The 20,000-nt window shown below is 37.7% G+C and overlaps 1 long non-coding RNA gene across 1 annotated transcript in view; it reads left to right on the top strand.

Moving 5' to 3' along the window:
• LOC118765701 overlaps positions 1–20,000 on the top strand; it is a 24,312-nt gene that overhangs the window by 161 nt on the left and 4,151 nt on the right. The window contains exon 2 of the long non-coding RNA XR_005001566.1: positions 4,940–4,947. This is a non-coding gene — a long non-coding RNA (uncharacterized LOC118765701). The remainder of the gene's footprint in view (positions 1–4,939; positions 4,948–20,000) is intronic.

The following is a 20,000-nucleotide window of genomic DNA, read 5'->3' as shown; positions in this document are numbered from 1 at the left end:
CCCGGGTCGATCTCCTCGACTAAAGGCGGTGCTCCAGCATGGCCGCAGTCAAATGACTGAAACAAGTAAAAGAGTAAAAGAGTAAAAGAGTAAGTGATTTCTACGAAGTCAATGAAACTGCTAAATATAGTAACCTAATCATCCATGGTTCATACTTCATCCTGTTGGAAAAGAAGGACACACCCATCAAGGAAATCGTACATGATTTATATCCGAATAAACTAAATACAATTTGTTCAAGGCCAAAATGCATTGAACATAGCTCTACTCCTCTACGAGTAAACGACATCGACAGCAACGATTCCACTGCGACCATTACTGCTATGTTTAATGGAAACATGAAGAAGAACCATGCTGTTTCGTCTCATCTGTTTTCCTGGTTTTCTTACGTTTCTGGCCATCTACAACACTTCTACTGCGTCTAGTTCTTTCGTTCTTACTTACCGTCATTCTACACCACATTACAACACACTCACAACATCACACCACTCTGTAATAATATCAAATGCAATTTGACATATTGATCCCGCCGAAACAATTACAAGATGGATTGATGTGTTAGTCGCAGAATAAAGATTTACAAGGACAAATGCATTAGCAACTGCGCCTGCAGCAATGGAATAACAACAAAATATAATAACGCAAATATGTAAGAGGGATAACAGCAGTAGCTACATCAACTGCAACATGAACAACAATATAAACAACACACTCGAAATACAGCAAGGAAAACAACTGCTTGACAAAAGGCAATAACAGCCCAGGTAATTAGCATCATGAAGATAAACAATAGCATCGGAATAATTGCTAGGTGGTTGACAATAGCAACAGACTGAAGGGTAGTGTGACAAACATACACATTGGTTTCGAATTTTGGCACAGGACCAGTAATTTCGAGCGGGGAGAATGTAGGCCGATTATATCCACCCCACTACTTAACGGGTAGTTACTTTATCGACCTCGAAGTGACGAAATATAAACTAGTCCTTATCTGAATTTGAACTCAGAAGATCGAGACGAGCAAAATGACGCTAAGCCTTTTGTAAGGGTGCTAACGATTCTGCCAGTTCGTCGCCTGATGACGGAAATAAATATTGATTTCAAATTTTGTCACAGGGCCAGTAATATCAGGGTGAGAGGAATACGTCATTTACATCGACCACACCCATCAAGTGACTCTTCTTTTATCGACTCCGTAAGGATGAAAGGTGGGACACACCTCGGCCGGAATTTTAAATCTGAAATGCTGTCGAGGATTTCCTCGGCGTGCGAATGAACTTGCCAACTCACCGCTTCATGACGAACATAAATATTCTTTTCTACTGTAGGTGCAAGGCTTAACATTTCAATGTAGGGAACTAATCGATTACATAGACCCCATTTTTCAACTGGTACTTAATTTATTGATACGAAAGGACGAAAAGCACAGCCGACTTCAGTGGAATTTGAACTCAGAACGTTGAGACGGACAAAATGCTGCTGAGCATCTTGCTCGGCCTGCTAACGAATCTTTTCTAATCTAGGCACAAGGTCCGAAATTTGGGGAGGGGGAGAGGCCAGTCGATTAGATCTCCCCCAGTACGTACCTGGTACTTAATTTATCGACCCCGAAAGGATGAAAGGCAAAGTCGCCCTCAGTGGAATTTGAACTCAGAACGTAACGTCAGACGAAATAGGGCTACGCATTTCGCCCGGCGTGCTAACGTTTCTGCCAGCTCGCCGTCTTATGACGAACATAAATATCAACAACAACAACAACAACAACAGCAGCAACAAACATAGCAACAATTATTTACAAGCAAATAAAAATAAACAATGAAATACAACAACAATAAAAACAATGGCAGCAAAGCGATTAATCGAACAATAAGAATGGAACGGCGGTTATAGAAGCACCAGCAACAGTAACAACAGCGTCAAATGGATCAGTTGAATACAGCTACAAGAACACTCAGAGAGCACAAACTTCCGCCAAGGCAATACCAACGTCCTTTCAACGATTAGCCAGAGATGAATTTTTAAAATGAGAATATCTGAGACAAACTCGACTGCTCTCACAAAGGAGAATACTAAAAATGAACCCGACCTTTCTCAAAATTTAAGTAAAACAACCGGAAAAAATAATCCCGAATCCTTGTCTGTACCGGATCGATCCCAAACTATAATCAATTCGTGCCTGTCACGGTTCATCCAGCGGTTCTTGAGATATCTCCTCCAAGGATAAACAAACACAACTGGAAACAATACCTCCGCCCTCGCTAGGGCGGAGGTAATAACAAATGTACAACAAAATGTGAACTCAGAAAAGGAAACTACAGCAGAAGCAGTGGGGGCGCAATGGCCCAATGGTTAGGGCAGCGGACTCGCGGTCGGAGGATCACGGTTTCGATTCCCAGACCGGACGTTGTGTGTGTTTATTGAGCGAAAACACCTAAAGGTCCACGAGGCTCCGGCTGGAGGTGGTGGCGACCCCTGTTGTACTCTTTCGCCCCAACTTTCTCTCACTCTTTCTTCCTGTTTCTTGTCCCCGACTTCCTACGCAACCGCTGAGCCTGGATGCGCATTCATCCATCCGTCGATGCTCTTGGTGTCGGCGGTTGACTTGCTTTCTCTTCTGCGGGTCTTACGAATGGCAAAGGACCACGTTTCGGACTTCTCCCATCTTGCGATCTCTGGGACGAAGACCGTTCGCTCAACAGCAACAACAGCAGAAGCAATAACAATTGAAATATCAGCTTCCATGTCACGAAGACTGAAAGAACAAAAGCATAAAACGTTAATAACAAAATGAGGCTAAGATTAGCAACAAGAATGATAACAAATGAAATAGCAACATTAATAGCGGCAATAATAACATATGTAACAAAGAATGAAGCTAAAATAAAAGCAACAACGATAATAGTTCAACCAGACTAAGAGCAATATGAATGAGTTAGATATCTGTAACAACAGTTTCAATTTCGCCATCGACGCTACCATCATCAACGCAGCAATGACGTCTTCGACACCATCGCCCCACCCCAATGGCATTAATGACACTATCACTACCATCATCACTACGACCGATATTATAACAAAGATGATATCGTCTTTACTGTATCCACCATGTACGACAGTAGCTAAAACAACGTTATTAGAAGATAGCGAGACAACGATGGAGACTCTACGTAGCAGTTCGAACAACTGAAATTAGCAACCATATCTCCGTCAGGTTTACAGTTTTTCACTGACAAAACGAAATAATAATAGGTGCCTCCATAGGGAGCAACACTAACGTGGACGTCTTGAACAGTGAGCGAACAGTGACATCGAACATAAATATACCAAAGAACATTAGGTGTTCCAAACTTTGTCACATGGCCAGCTAATTTTAAGTTGAGTGAGAGTATCAGTCAACACCGGTTATGACTGTTAATTTATATCATTGCTTCGAAAATGATGACAGGGAAATTTGAGTTGAACTCAGAATTTGAGCTCAGAACGTAAAGTCGGACGAAATGATGCTATGTATTTTCACCGGCGTGCTAACGATTCTTTCCTACTCTCGGCACAAGGCCCGACATTTTTTTTTGGGGGGGGGGGAGAGGGAGCCAGTCGATTAGATCGATCCCAGTAGGCAATTGGTACTTGATTTATCAAGCCCGAAAGAATGATAAGCAAAGTCGACCACGGCAGAATTTGAATTCAGGACATATCGACAGTCGAAATACCGCTAAACATTTCGACTAGAGAGCTAAAACTTCTGCCAGCTCACCGCCTTAGCCACAAAAATAATAGGCTTGAAATTTTGGGTGAGGGGACTAGTCAGTTCTATCAACTACAGTATTTCACTGGTATTAATTTATCGACACCGAAAGGATGAAAGGCAAAGTCGATCACGATGGAATTTGAACTCAGAATATAGGGACATCTGAAATACCGCTAAGCATTTTGCCCAGCATAATAACTATTCTTTTCTACTCTAGGCACAAGGCCCGAAATTTTTGGGGAGGGGGCCAGTCGATTAGATCAACCTCAGTACGCAGCTGGTACTTAATTTACCGACTCCGAAAGGATGAAAAACAAACTCGATCACGATGGAATTTGAACTCAGAATATAAGGACATGTGAAATACCTATTTCTTTACTACCCACAAGGTGCTAAACACAGAGAGGACAAACAAGGACAGACAAACGGATTAAGTCGATTATGTCGACCCCAGTGCGTAGCTGGTACTTATTTAATCGACCCCAAAAGGATGAAAGGCAAAGTCAACCACGGCGGAATTTGAACTCAGAACGTAGCGGCAGACGAAATAGCGCTAAGCATTTCGCCCGGCGTGCTAACATTTCTGCTAGCTCGCCGCCTTACCAACACTAGTAATAATCCTTTCTTCTGCAGGCACAAGCCCTCAAGTTTGTTGGGAGGGGACTAGACGATTACATCGACTCCAGTGTTTCACTGGTACTTAATACATCGAAGCCCAAAGGATGCAAGGCAAAGTTGACCTCGACGGAATTTGAATTCATAACGGAGCGACGGACGAAATACCTATTTCTTTACTACCCGCAAGGGGCTAAACATAGAGGGGACAAACAAGGACAGACAAACGGATTAAGTCGATTACATCGACCCCAGTGCGTAACTGGTACTTAATTTATCGACCCCGAAATGATAAAAGGCAAAGTCGACCTCGGCGGAATTTGAACTCAGAACGCAACGGCAGACAAAATACTGCTATGCATTTCGTCCGGCGTGCTAACGTTTCTGCCAGCTCACCACCACCACCACCAACAACAACAACAACAACAACAATAATAATAATAATGATAACACCAGTATTACCAGAATGGTAACTACAACTACCATAACACGCAAATAATTTAACAGCTTTATTATAACTAATACAATTAAGATGGAAGACACTGGCAATATCTGTTAACAGCAGAATATTAAGAGAGACATCGGTGCAAACGTCAACAGTAGCAAAACTGCAACCAAAGTAACGAAAATCGTAACCACAACAATATCACCGCCTACACCGCCTCTACCTTGACAACAGCCAATACAACTACTACTGCCAACGGCAACACAAACCGGAGCACAATAACCAAACAATTATTTCGTAACAGTTGCATTAACAACAATACTTACAATGCGAACTGCAATAATTTCGACAATGAGAACTACTACGGAAATAACCAATGCGACTTCTAACAACACCAGCAACACAAAGGAAAATAACAATAATCGAAGAACTGTCTTGCAATAGCAATGATCAAAATAATACTAACCATACTAACAATAATACTAATAATTGATATTAACAACGTTACTACTACCATTAACACCATTGTTGTCACGAAGCAACTAATATGGCGCACGAACAACATCGGTAGCAACGAAAGCAAAATTACCGAATAAACTACCTTTGTAAAGGCAACACTAGCAAAGACTATACACACACAATGACAAGTCAACCACTACTACTACTACTACTACTTCTACCGGTACTGCTATTACTACCGTAACAACACCGACTACAACAATAACAAGAGCGACAACACCTAAAACAACAATAAAACCATTAGCAGCAAAAGTTCAAGAATGATCGACGAAAAGGCCAAATGCAAAGATCGATATTCCGAAGACCGTTACTCGCTTCGTTTTCAACAGATCTTCGATTCTACAGTAACTGCTGAATTTTGAAAGTTGCTGCTGCTGCTGCGGCCTCTACTGCTGCTCTCCCTGCTGCAGATCTACATCTACTGCTGTTACACCTGCTGCTGTTATTGTTACCGTTGTTGTTGTTGTTGTTGTTGTTGTTATTGGCACTGATAATGATGCTGCTGCTGCTGTTGGTGGTGGTGCTGCTGGTAAAGTTGCAGCAACAGTTGCTGCTGCTATACTTCATTGTCATCCCAGTGGCTGACATTAATGCAATTGCTGAAGAAGTCGTGAACGGCTTACATTTCTTCTTCTTCTTCTTCTTCTTCTTCTTCTTCTTCTTCTTCTTCTTCTTCTTCTTCTTCTTCTTCTTCTTCTTCTTCTTCTTCTTCTTCTTCGTCTTCTTCTTCTTCTTCTTCTTCTTCTCTTCTTCTTCTTCTTCTTCTTCTCTTCTTCTTCTTCTCTTCTTCTTCTTCTTCTCTCTTCTTCTTCTTCTCTCTTCTTCTTCTTCTTCTTCTCTTCTTCTTCTTCTTCTTCTTCTTCTTCTCTTCTTCTTCGTCTTCGTCTTCTTCTTCTCCTCCTCCTCCTCCTTCTCTTTCTCCTTCTTCTTCCTCTTCTTCTTCTCGTTCTTCTTCTTCCTCTTCCACTTCCTCCTCCTCCTCCTCCTCTTCTTCTTCAGTTACTACTACTACTACTACTACTACTACTACTACTACTACTTCAACTGCTACAACAAAAACAACAGCAGAAAATACTACTACTACTACTACTACTACTACTACTACTACCAGTTGCCGCCTACTGCGACATGGGTTAAAAATGTTGATTTGTGACATTAATGTTGTCGTTGATGGTGATGATGATGATGGTGGTGGTGGTATTGGTGGCGATGATGGTTGTGGCGATGACGACCACGACGACGGCGATGATAATGATACTTGTGATGATGATGATGATGATGATGATGCAGCCCACCTATTTCTGTGTGTTTGTGCGTGTATATATGTATGTATGTATTTATGTATGTATGCATGTATGTATGTATGCATGTATGTATGTATGTGTGTATGTATGTGTTGTATGCATGTATGTATGTATGTGTGTATGTATGTGTTGTATGTATGTATGCATGTATGTATGTATGTATGTATGCATGTATGTATGTATGCATGTATGTATGTATGTGTGTATGTATGTGTTGTATGTATGTATGTATGTATGTATGTATGTACGTATGTATGCATGTATGTATGTATATATGTATGCGTGTATATGTATGTATGTATGTATGTATAAATGTATGTATGTATGTATGCATGTATGTATGTATGTATGTATGTATGTATGTATGTATGTATGTATGTATGTATGTATGTATGTATGTATGTATATGTATGCATGTATGTATGTATGTATGTATGTATGTATGTATGTATGTATGCATGTATATGTATGTATGTATGTATGTATAAATGTATGTATGTATGTATGTATGTATGTATATGTATGCATGTATGTATGTATGTACGTATGTACGCATATATGTATATATGTATGTATATGTATGTATGTATGTATGTATGTATGTATGTATGTGTATGTATGTGTATGTATGTATGTATGTATGTATTTGTATGTATGTATATATGTATGTATGTATGTATATGTGTTAGTGTGGGCGTGCGCGCAGGCACACAAGCTACAAACACCGAAGAGAGAGAGAGAGAGAGGGAGAGGGAGAGAGTGTGCGTGTGTGAGAGAGAAAGAGTGAGAGAGAAGGAGAGACAGAGAGAAATTGATAGCTAAATAAGTACAAGAGTGCAGCACACACGCACACACATATCAACATACCTGCATGCGCAGGTGCGTGTGTGTGTGCATGTGAGTATGTACATCTATGCCTATGTGTGTGTTTGCGTGCTAAATATTCTGCTCCTTTAATCTGTCATCATCATGGCAATAAGGGATATTATCTTGTTTTATCATCATCATCATCATCATCATCATCATCATCATCATCTGTATCATGGCCATCATAATCATCATCACCATCGTCATCATCATAATTACCACCACCACCACCCTGAACTCAACCACGATCACGACCGCGAACACGACGACGATGACCACCATCACCACCACCACCACCACCACCATCATCATCATCATCATCGTCATCGTCATTATCATCATCATCATCATCATCATTATTATTATTATTATATTGAGTTCAAATTCGGTCGACTCCGCCTTACATCCTTTCGGAGTCGATAAAATATGTACCAGATGAACACCGTGGGTCGAGGCAATCGACTATCTCCCTCCCCTAAACTTCCGGCCCTGTGTCTATATTGAAAACATTATTATTATTATTATTATTCTATGTTTGACTTTTGCTTTATATTTGTACAAGTTGGCTCCAAGTCTCACCCAGAGACCTCAAGAGACAACAGGGTTGGAAGTTCATGTTGTTGTTATGCCTTATGTGCCATATATTTGGGGGGTGGGTGTGTTGTACTAATGAATGTCTAAAAAAAAAAATTTTTTTTTTTTTTTTTTTCTAAACCGAAAATTATGTTTGTTTTAAACCTTGAGATTACATAGAAAGTTATTTTGCGTAGGATATGAGCAGTTCCCATGAGCACTATCTTTTGAATTTCTGCCATTATTATTATTATTATTATTATTATTATTATTATTATTTATTATTATTATTATTATTATTATTATTATCATTATTATTATTATTATCATTATTATTGGCGGCGAGTGGGCAGAATCATTAGCATGCCGGACGAAATGCTTAGCGGTGTTCTGGCTCTCGCTACGCACTGAGTTCAAATTCTGCCGAGATCAACTTTACCTTTCATCCTTTCGGGGTCGATAAATTAAGTACCAGTTGCGTACTTGGGTCGACCTAATCGACTGATTTCCTCCCCGCAAATTTCAAGCCTCCTCGTACCTATAATAGAAAGTATTATTATTAATATTATTGTTGTGGTTGTTGTTGTTGTTATTATTATTATTATTATTATTATCATTATTATCATTATTATTATTATTATTATTATTATTATTATTATTATTATTATTGGCAGCAAGCTGGCAGAATCGTTAGCACGCTGGACAAAATGCTTCACGGCATTTCATCCGTCCTTACGCTCTAACAAATCCTGTCGATGCCGACTTTGCCGTTCATCCTTTCGAGGTCGACAATATAAGTATCAATTGATCACTGGGATCGATGTGATCGACTTAAGTCCCCTCCAACGTGCTGGTCTTGTGCCAAAATTTGAAATTATTATTGTTATTTTTCTGTTTTGAATTCTTAACCCGCCTATCTCGAACCTTAATGTACGTCTTTCAGTCATTGATGAAATAAAATTCCAATTTTGTGTTAGGGTTATTCACTTAATCCAAAATCGCTGATCGTGTGCCCAAATTAAAAATAATTGTTATTATTACTAAGATGGTTGAATGGTGAAACGATTACACTGATAGCATATGCTTCTGTCTTTTATACGATACAATGAATTTGAAAAAAATCCTTGGCTGTTACTTCTAGTAAAAGTATATAAAGAAGGAAAATGAAAGGGCGCTTCAGAGACAACTGAATCTGGTGAAAAGTTTTTCTTTTGTACCTTTGAATAAACTTGCTGGAATGAGTTGAAAAATTGAACCCTTGTGAGGGTACCTAAGATCAGAGATTTATCTGCTAGGACCATTTTTCTTAATTATGATTTAATATATGTCCTTTGGAGTATCGAAACAGCGTAAAAGAAAAATCAATGGTGTCTAAGCCTATGACACAAACCAGATTGCAAATACTTCAGTCAAACGTTGAAAAATACGAAAAATTGAATTTCCTTTTGATGAGGCTTTTAGACTGGGCTTTCATGGATCAGCGCGTTCGACTACTGTTGCTAGTAAGCAATTTGATCGTCTCCAGTGACAGAGGTGTGGTATGGCAATAAAACCAGAGTTAGTTTTTTGATAGCCCAGGATGAACAGAATGTAATCGATTGCAAGCTGATACGTACATTTTTCGAGCGGTACTTTGTTCAACTGTTCAATGCAAGCAGCAAACTGAATAATGTTATGTACCTAAGTATCGATTTATCATGTCTTTCAGAGGAAAAACCCGACGTGTGAGTAAATTTCATTAACGCCAGCTAAGATACATACGGTGTTAGTAGATTAACAAGGAAATCATCCGGTTTGGTAGTCTTCCATTTGAGCTTTATGTATATATGGCAATCTTATTCACCGATGTCTACTGAAATTAGCAGCAGAACGGATGAGTCTCCATATCTCCGAGCCTGGGAATGATAATAATGAGAGTAATTTTGTCGAAAAACAAAAAGCGCAAATAAGAGGAGTGTGATATTGGACAGAAAGACTAGCGAACGGCTGTGCTGCTTTATTCACTCTGAAGTCCTAGTTGTAAAGTAACTGGGGCACGTTTATGAGCAGGCTTGTAAGCGTCACAAATAAATGAAACTCAAGGGGCGTAGATTCGTTCCGTTATACTTAACTGTCACAACGACTTGTTTCAGGTTTCGTCTGGAAATATTGGAACAACTGTGCATCCACTCTTTGTGATAAGGATGTTTTCCACTGAACAGGTAGTCTAGGTAGTGAACAACTTTTGTAAGGAGGGTTCTGCATGCCGCGGTTCTTGTTGTGCAGACATGCTCATTATCTACAGATATTTCATGACAGCGATCCGCCATTGTCAAGTATGTCTATCACTGCTTATTTCTTTGATGGAATTGCAGCTGGTAGAATCGTTAGCACGCCGGCCGGAGTGCTTAGCGGTATTTCGGCTACCGTTACGTTCTGAGTTCAAATTCCGCCGAGGTCGACTTTGCCGTTCATCCTTTCGGGGTCAGTAAATTAAGTACCAGTTACGCATTGGGGTCTATGTAATCGACTTAATCTGTTTGTCTGTCTTTGTTTGTTCCCTCTGTGTTTAGCCCCTTGTGGGTAGTAAAGAAATAGGAATTGCAGTCTCCGGCCAAACAAAGTCCAAAACTAGACACTTGCTTGAAATATTCTTTATTACTCACTGTATTCTACTGTACAGCAAAGCAGTCGATGTAAGTTCCAGTTTAACAGTGGCAGGGAAGAACCATAACGTTCATAGTTAAGCGCTACACCTCAATGAGAATAACCTAACTTTTCCGTTCCGGAGTACTTTCGGCCCGGGAACTGTGGATAGCGTCCATAAATCGCTAACAAATTGAATTTCAGGCAAGTAGGTATGCGCAAGGTGCGTGTAGAGACTCAAAACTCTTCTGCACATGTTTAGTGTGCAAGCATTAACGGTCTCTGGAGTTCTGCTAGATATTTTCCCCGTGTAAGTGAGATCCATGTATCGAACGACTTCACTTTGAAAGCTACACTCCCGCCTTGCTTTAAAAGGGCAAAATGGCGGTTTTGGCAAAATAGTTTTTTATGCGGGTAGAGTGTAGACATACACTTTCATATCCTGACAAACATCTAATTCCAAATATCCATTTGCGAAGGAGGTTGAGAAACAAAAGCAGACAAACTCTCCTCCAGTAACAGTTTATAAGAGCGGTTGACAGAAGCGATCATGGCTGCTCGCATTAAACAATATATATCGGAGAATTATAGTCGAGGAAGGATTTTGTCTTAGTAGTCTTGGTGGGCATGGAAGTGAAGGGATTCTCGATTAAATCAAGTCAGAGTCCTTAATCTCCGTCACTGCAATTTCATCATTTGCTCTTTTTGGAAAATATATGAAGTCATCCCATTCAGCAGAATTGGACGATAGATTACTCTTTTTTTAAAATCTTTTACTTGTTTCAGTCATTTGACTATGGCCATGCGGGAGCACCACCTTTAGTCAAGCAAATAGACCCCAGGACTTATTCTTTGTAAGCCTAGTATTTATTCTATCGGTCTCTTTTACCGAACCGATAAGTTACGGGGACGTAAACACACCAGCATCAGTTGCCAAGCGATGTTGGGGGACAAACACAGACACACACACAGACACACTCACACACAGACACAGACACACTACACACACACACACACACATATATATATATATATAATATATATATATATATATTATATATATATATATATATATATATATTATATATATATATATATACATATACGACGGGCTTCTTTCACTTTCCGTCTAACAAATCCACACGCAAGCTATAGTAGAAGGCATTTGCCAAAGGTGCCACGCAGTGGGACTGAACCCGGAACCATGTGGTCCGTAAGCAAGCTACTTACCACCCAGCCACTCCATCGCTCGTTGGGTAAAATCACTTATGTTAATTAAGCTTTCCTACTGTACGTTCTGAATGCCAATCTTGGCAATGTCAACTCCGACTTTCATCTATCCGGGATCGAAAAACGAATGTACATGTCAAACATTGCAGTCCATTTTATCAAAAAATCTCCTGCCTTGAATTTCCAACCTTGTACGTTTGTTAGAAGCAGTAATAATAATAATAATAATAATAATAATAATAATAATAACAACAACAACAACAACAACAACAATAATAACACTAATAATAACAACAACAACAACAACAAAAATAATAATAATAATAATAATAATATTATTAATAATAAGGGGCTGATTGCAACCTAACTCAAATACCAGGAAACCCCAAAATGGCAGAAATTCAAAAGACAGTGCTCATGGGAACTGCTCATATCCTACGCAAAATACTTTCTATGTGATCTCAGGTTTTAAAACTAACATACTTTTCGTATGTTTTTTTAGACATTCACTTGTACAACACTAAGTACAAAACCAAATATATGGCACACTAGGCATAACAACAACACGAACTTCCAACCTGTTGTCTCTTGAGGCCTCTGGGAGAGACTTGGAGCCAACTTGGAGCAAAAGTCAAACAAAATAATAATAATAATAATAATAATAATAATAATAATAATAATAATAATAATAATAATGACGATGATGATGATGATGATGATGACGACGACGACGACGACGACGACGATGACGATGACGATTATGATGATGATGATGGCGATGACGATGACCAAGATGATGATGATAATGATGATGATGACGATGATGATGATGATGATGATACTACTACTACTACTACTACTACTACTACTACTACTACTACTACTACTACTACTAATAATAATAATAATAATAATGGTTTCAAATTTTAGCACTGAGTCAGCAGTACTTGATGAGTAGTTATTTTACGGACTCCGAAAGTATGAAAGGTAAAGTCGGTTTCAGGGGAATTTGAGTTCGGAATATATTATTATTATCATGCAGTAGTCTTATTTGTGTTACATACTTTCACTGCACTACCGAGCGCAACTCTGTGTGTTTTGAGTATTCACTGTGATTGGTTGTGAGTCTCATATTTTCACTGTATTGAAAGTGTTTTACGTAGAATATGTGCGGCGCATAGTAGTGCTATTTTATGTATGTTATATATATACTTGTTAGTCCTGCTGTTTTTGTCTTGTATTTGTCTGACTATTTTTTTATCGTACCTAATGTGCCCACTATGATAGGAATTGATTCTGTTTTTTGGCTCCACATTCAAGTTACCTCTATTTCCAGATCTTTGTACTTTAAAGGTTTCTCCGTTTCCTTTAGAGAAACATTGCTATCTGTTCGTATTGCTATATCGATTAGAAAACATTTCTTTTGTGGTGATCTCTGACGACTATATCCAGCCTATTAGCCTTAATTTCACTCTCTGTATTGGCATATCCCATAGTATGGTTGCTTTCTCATTTTCTGTGAACTTTTCTGGCGTGTGTCTATACCATTTTAGTGTTGGTATAGCTTCAAGTGTATATAGGTCCGAAGACTATCGTGTCTGCGAATATATATGTTTCTTTCGTAGTTGTAATTATTATTGAACGATCAGCGAGAGACCGAGAAGAAACAGTAAAGTGCATATATATATAGAGAGATAGGTCTTGTATAAATATGGATGTACATGTAATTAAAATTCAAAATTCAAAAGTTTACTCACAGATCATTATTATTATTATTATTATTATTATTATTATTATTATTATTATTATTATTATTATTATTATTATTATTATTAATATTATTATTATTTCAGAAGTTTTCTCAGATATGATTCAGCGATAACTAAAGTATACTTTAGGACAAATTCTGTGTTTGTTTACATGCATACAAAAAATTGGTAAAATTGACAGAAATCACCCCGTGAAAAGGTACAAATTCGTTGTCTGTGCAACTGAGCTTTTAAAATTGTGTACAAAGACTCGGAGTACATCCGCTACCAGAATCAATACACAACCTATATATGATTTGGATGATCCTATGCTCCAAGCGCATATTTGCAAATTTGCAAAAGATCAAATCTGTACCTGTCCGATATGTAGCAACGACTAAGGTGGTAATCGGTAATTTCTATACGGGCTAACCCTACACAATACCAGTGAGGGCCAAAAATGCAATTCATGTTACCTAAACAGCCATTAAATGAATTTTAGTGCGATGTCTGAAGCGACGTGTTTGCTATAGACAAGTGCGTTTACCTGGTTTCGTGATAGAAGTTGAGCTAAGAAAAAAGCGGAGACAAAGAGAATCAAATGTGCTCTTATGATCAAAACACTGTTACCTGACCAGTGAAATATACAGGTTTATGAGCATTGGCATTGACGTTGATGTTAACACCTAGCAATTTGCAGGATATGTTTGCAAAATATTGGTAGACGGAGTAGATACGTGGCTCTGAACCTTCGTAGGAAAATATAACTAAACTCTGTTGTGTCTGGGGAGAGTCAGTCTCTTTTTTTGCCTTATTATTTAACACACTCACCGGTAAAATTTCCACTTATTTCTTATTTTTTATTTTCTAAAATTTTCGTTGCGTCTTGCAACCTTTTCAATAGTCTTGACTCTGTCCGTTATTTACACTGCGTTCCCTTTTGTTTGTTTGTGCGCATGTGTGGGGGCCAGTGTGTGTGTGTGTGTGCCTATGCATGCATACATGTACGTATGTATGTGTGTGTGTGTTTGCATGTGTATGTATGTATATGTGTGCATCTGCATGTACGTATCCTGCATATTTATGTACTTGCCTGTCCGTGTTTGTGTATTTTTTTATGTATGTGTGTGTGAGCATGTGTTTGTATATATATGCACCGCTGTCTCCTTACGTGTGCATATCTGTGTGTGTGTGAGTGTATTATATAACTATGTACTATGTTTGTATGTATGGATGTGCATCTTTATATGTGTGGATCCGTGGATCCATATGTGTCTGTTCTTGTAACTTATGTACCTATCCGTCTGTATGTTGATCTGTTTATTTACATATCTAAATGCTTACATACAGAAATAAAAAATAAATAAATAAAAACCAAGACGCAACGAAAATTTTAGAAAATAAAAAATAAGAAATAAGTGGAAATTTTACCGGTGAGTGTTTTAAATAATAAGGCATTAAAAGAGAATGACTCTTCCCAGACACAACAGAATATGCTTCAACACACGAACTCATATAAAGAATCTTGCAAACCAAATCCAAAAACGAAATATAACTAAACTACTTTCTTTTAATTCATAGAACCGTCTGAGTATTTGCCATAATTATTTGAGATATGAAATTATATCCAAAAAGATATAATATAAAAATATTATGTGATGAAAATCCTACAGAATTAATAAATCATGTTCCTGGTGCATGCATAGTCCGCAAAATTTTGATCTATTGTATCTTAGAAAATTGGAAAAGGATAAGAAAATCCGTAGAGCACAGAAAATCGCATCTGTTCGAACTTACTGTTATGTTGAAAATAAGATTGTAATTTCATCTTCTTTTAAAGTTAAATTTGCACTAGCCTTACGAAACGCAAAGGTGCTTTTAGTGAGCCCACATAAGAGCTATTTGTGGAAAAGTTTTCTGATATATCGAGGAGGTTGTTTGCTGATAACACGCAACCAGATACACGAATGAATACAGTTTTATGGTTTCAATACTGAGGAAGAGATGAGATGAGAAGCAGAGAGAGTGCTGATAAGCTCAAAGCAATAATGAATTCGTTAAGAGCAGTTTATATTGTTATAGCCAGGGTCATTGGGAGAGACATCGATCCCTGCATTATTGTTACATTTGGAGCAGATTTAAACAATAGATTTAACCCTAAATCAGGAAGCTGGTTTGTCCTCGATCCGCTCCCCATATTAAGCATCAGTTATTCCTTAACCGTCCAGTGGTACGGTTCTGTAATTTTCATGGTTAGGGCGGTGGGATATGGAGATCCCCACTCAGAGTTTCAGCTATTTTTAATATATTTTATTACTTTATATGTGTTCTTAAGTAATAATATTACCAAAAAGCAAATTCTGGTATAATGTATTTATTTAACATGTAAACAAAATCAAACAAGAACTGTTTGACAATGAGGGTCAGACAAATTAAAGTTATTTATGAGTGAGTTGAGCGCTCCTTTCATATTAACTATTTACTCATTGTTTGCACTATCATCCTCGTTATTCTGAGCAAAGCAATCAATGCAAATGTGCATAGCATCTACCAAGCCGTGGGTTCATAGCAATTCTAGCAGCAAGTTCTTATCTTACGATCTTTTGAACTGGGACACAATGAACATCTTTGTATGGAATCTTCACGATGATGATTTGGAGGTAATTCCTTAGATGCTGAGAATTGTCGAATCTTCCTTTTCAAGTCCTTCCTCAAATATGGGTTTGTCTTGCGATGATGGATATGATCGTCCACCAACGTGAGTCCCAATTTCCTCAGAAACTTTCGACGCCTGATAGCTGTTTGAGAGTTTGCCATGAAAATAGTGTGTGCATTTATTCCTGCAACATTGAGTGTGGTGTAAAGAATTGTAACTGGCCAGCGTCGAATATTTCTGAAAACATTATAGATGGAAGACAACTGATTCACGGTGTCTGCCCTTCCTTTAGTACTGTTGTAGAAGGTAATATTCTATGGTTCACCTTTCCTTTGTACGTTTATCAATTGCAGCATCAAGATGCATTGTGCGCTGTAGGGCAACATTTTTATCTTTCTTGGAAACATATGAGGTCGGTGTAACATGCTTCTGGAAACCAAAAAAGCTTGTGTATTCAGTTCTCCCTCTTGTAGCAACAAACTCAGGGGTAAGTTCTAACTTGTTCTTTCTCAGAGTGTCAACTAATGTTAATCTATTATTCTTCAAGCGATCAACTTACAAGCCTATAACTTGTAAACCAATTAGCCATTGTAATATTTTTTCTAGACCCATTTATATGAGACACTAACCGTATTGATGGATCAGCGGGAGACCGAGAAGAACCAGTAATGTGCATATATATATATAGAAAGGTCTTGTATAAATATGGATGTATATGTAATCTGTTACAAGAAGGTCTTCTGGTTGTTTCCCCAAGTAGACCTCCATATGTGACACACAGAAAGATTTAGCATCTGCCAAAGTAAATATTTCATGCTATATTTTGCTGGTTTGCTTGTCATGTAGACCATAAATGGAAAGTTCCCTCTTAAGGAAGCCAACATTTAGTCTATTGTCGCATACTCTAAGATATTATAAATGGAGATACAATTATGAACAAATTTCTCAAAGAACTTTCTAAAGAGTACAATCTTGTCTTCTCCCCTCCTTTCGATCCAGGTGTAGATGTCATCAAACCTCCTAGACCTCACCAGGAAACGAAATCGATGCAAAGATATAGTTGCCGGAAAATGTTCAATCCCTGTACCATCGGTTGCCCAGACATCTTCCATATTCATTTGGTCATCTCTAAAATATCCTAAAGCGATAAAACAGTCCTATCGCAGCTTTCATCTCGCTTTGATGAGCATGTCTCTCTTTTGACTTAGCTTTATATTTTCCTTGTTTACTGGCAATGTAGATATTAGTTTAAGCTGCTAATCCATTCAGAAGTTCTTGTGTGAGAAACAAAGACCAGCAGTCTATTGCAGCATACACATATCTTGCTGCTTCTCTTGTTTTGGTGGATCCTGGCATATGCTGCACGAGTACACCATGGAAGACATGGGGGAACTTCTTTACAGAGTTTTATTATTTCTGTCTACGAACTGTTTTTCTGTGTTGCTGAAGGATCATCTGGTGAAGTCTGCAACATGCCATCTGCTTCAGTTCCCCCCCTCTTCATCTGTCATTTTTCTTCATCAGTTCTTCCTTTCACTTCAAATTCTTCTTCATCTGGTTCTTCATCAAGACATGATTCTGCTTCTCCTATATCTAATTCTTTCTCAATAATCTCTCTTCATTTTTCCATTTGTCTTTCGTAGACTATCGTATGAATCTGAAATGAAAGAAGATTTCTCACTTTTATGGCAAAAAGAATCATCAAATAACAAAAAAAAACATATTGGTCAGTTGACAATAATATATAATTTTATGCGAGAAATAGTCAGCCTTTCAGATATAAAACTAAATAAACAATAAGAAAAAAGAAAACAAATATGTACCTGTCAATAAATAGTACAGTGAATGGTATGGCGGTGTATGCACAACCCAAGGCACAATAACACGTGTGTATACTTGTCATCACTCAGCAAGTAACTGAATGCAGTTGTGCATTAACTGAGTGTAGTGTGCCAAGAAATTACATGGATTGATAACACTTTCCCTGCTGCCAGATGTAAGATGCACATATGCAAACATCACCTGGGGTACGAGAGACCCCCCCCCCACTGAACTACTGGAGGGTTAATCGGTAAATAGCCATCATTTGATCAGTAGTATATATTCTTTGCTTAGAAAGATCTAAGATCAAAACATGACAGTTAATACTAACTTTTGAAACCAGATTCAATCTGTCAAATTTTAAGACCAGATAAAATCTGTGTGGTTGATAGTGTCCAAACTTTCTATAAATTTTATTGGAGTTAGTCCCTTTCTTTATCGTTTTCTAGAATTTTGAAATGCGCTTCGGTGAACATTTTGTATCGTATATGTTCTGACAATTTAATTTCGATGAATTTTTCAGCTCGTTATATTACATTCGGCTATGTATATAGAGTTAATCCAAACATGAAGGCACAAAAAAAAACACAACAACGCGGGGACGTGGAACAAATATAGTATTATTGGACGCTCAGGAAAGAAGGAGGGTTAAACGTTTCGCGCGGAGCTCTTCGTCGGAAACATAGGAGAAGGAAAGATCCAGAGAAGGGAAGACGGAGGAAAAAAATCGCCAACGGTTCACACACCGTCACATATATACATATGTATATATATATATATATATATATATATATATATATATATATATATATATATATGTGGTCACTTCAAACGAACTTTCGCAGGCATAATGGGGGAGAATGTTAGTAGTTATTTAGCTGGCGGACCTCGGCTGATGAGAAATCACGCGTCTAGGTGGCGCTAAATTTCGAAACCCGTACCGAGTTGACCAGCATTTACTGGTTCTGACCCATTTGAGGTAAGATGTTATTATTGTTCACTGATATTTTTTCCTATCTTGTCTGTAATTGATTTGTGACTTTTCGGTGGTACAGAAGTATTTTTTTACTTCTATCATGAGCGATATAGGTACTCATTTAGTACCCTTATGTATATATGTATATATTTTATTAATTTGCCTGTAAGGCTAATAATTCGCTTACCACTTGTGGTGGTATTTTAATAATACCATCCCTATATATATATATATATATATATATATATATATATATATAAATCATTTCGATCACAAGTATCAGCTGAACTCAGTCCCATAGGTATGTGCAAAATAGCAGAAATAGTAATTTTCCTAACTCTCTACGAGCTATGATAAAAGAAAATAGTTTAGTAGCTTAAGCTAAATTTCATATCGAAATTTGGATCAGTTTTAAGAACGAATGATAAGGTTGGTGAACCAAATATTATCTTTCAGTAAATTTACTCAAGATAAGTGATTTTAGCGAGGGACTAAGTCGCCCAAGACATCGTCTTTGGCTTTTCAGTGTCCAGTAATATATACAGAAACGATCCAATCAACCATACCTCACTCACCACATTAACTTTGTGTCGAGATGAAAGAAATCAACATTTATTCCCCTTGAGACTTATTCACTTAAATCTATTCAACTGAATATTAAAAGGATCGTATGCCAAAGAGGTACGGGTGATTCATTTCAGGAATGATTATATGATTATCACAAAAATGAATTAAATTTTCTTTACTTGAATATATCAAGTTTAAAAAAAAAATGCTATTTAATTTTAGGAATATATTTATAATTCTCGTGAAGCATATTCTTTAATCCTTTATTAATTTTAGTCGGAATTGCTTGTATTTTTTTGTGATAAA

The sequence above is a fragment of the Octopus sinensis genome, linkage group LG13, assembly GCF_006345805.1.
Source record: "Octopus sinensis linkage group LG13, ASM634580v1, whole genome shotgun sequence".
NCBI lineage: Eukaryota > Metazoa > Mollusca > Cephalopoda > Octopoda > Octopodidae > Octopus > Octopus sinensis.
This window is presented reverse-complemented; position numbering and strand designations above follow the sequence as displayed.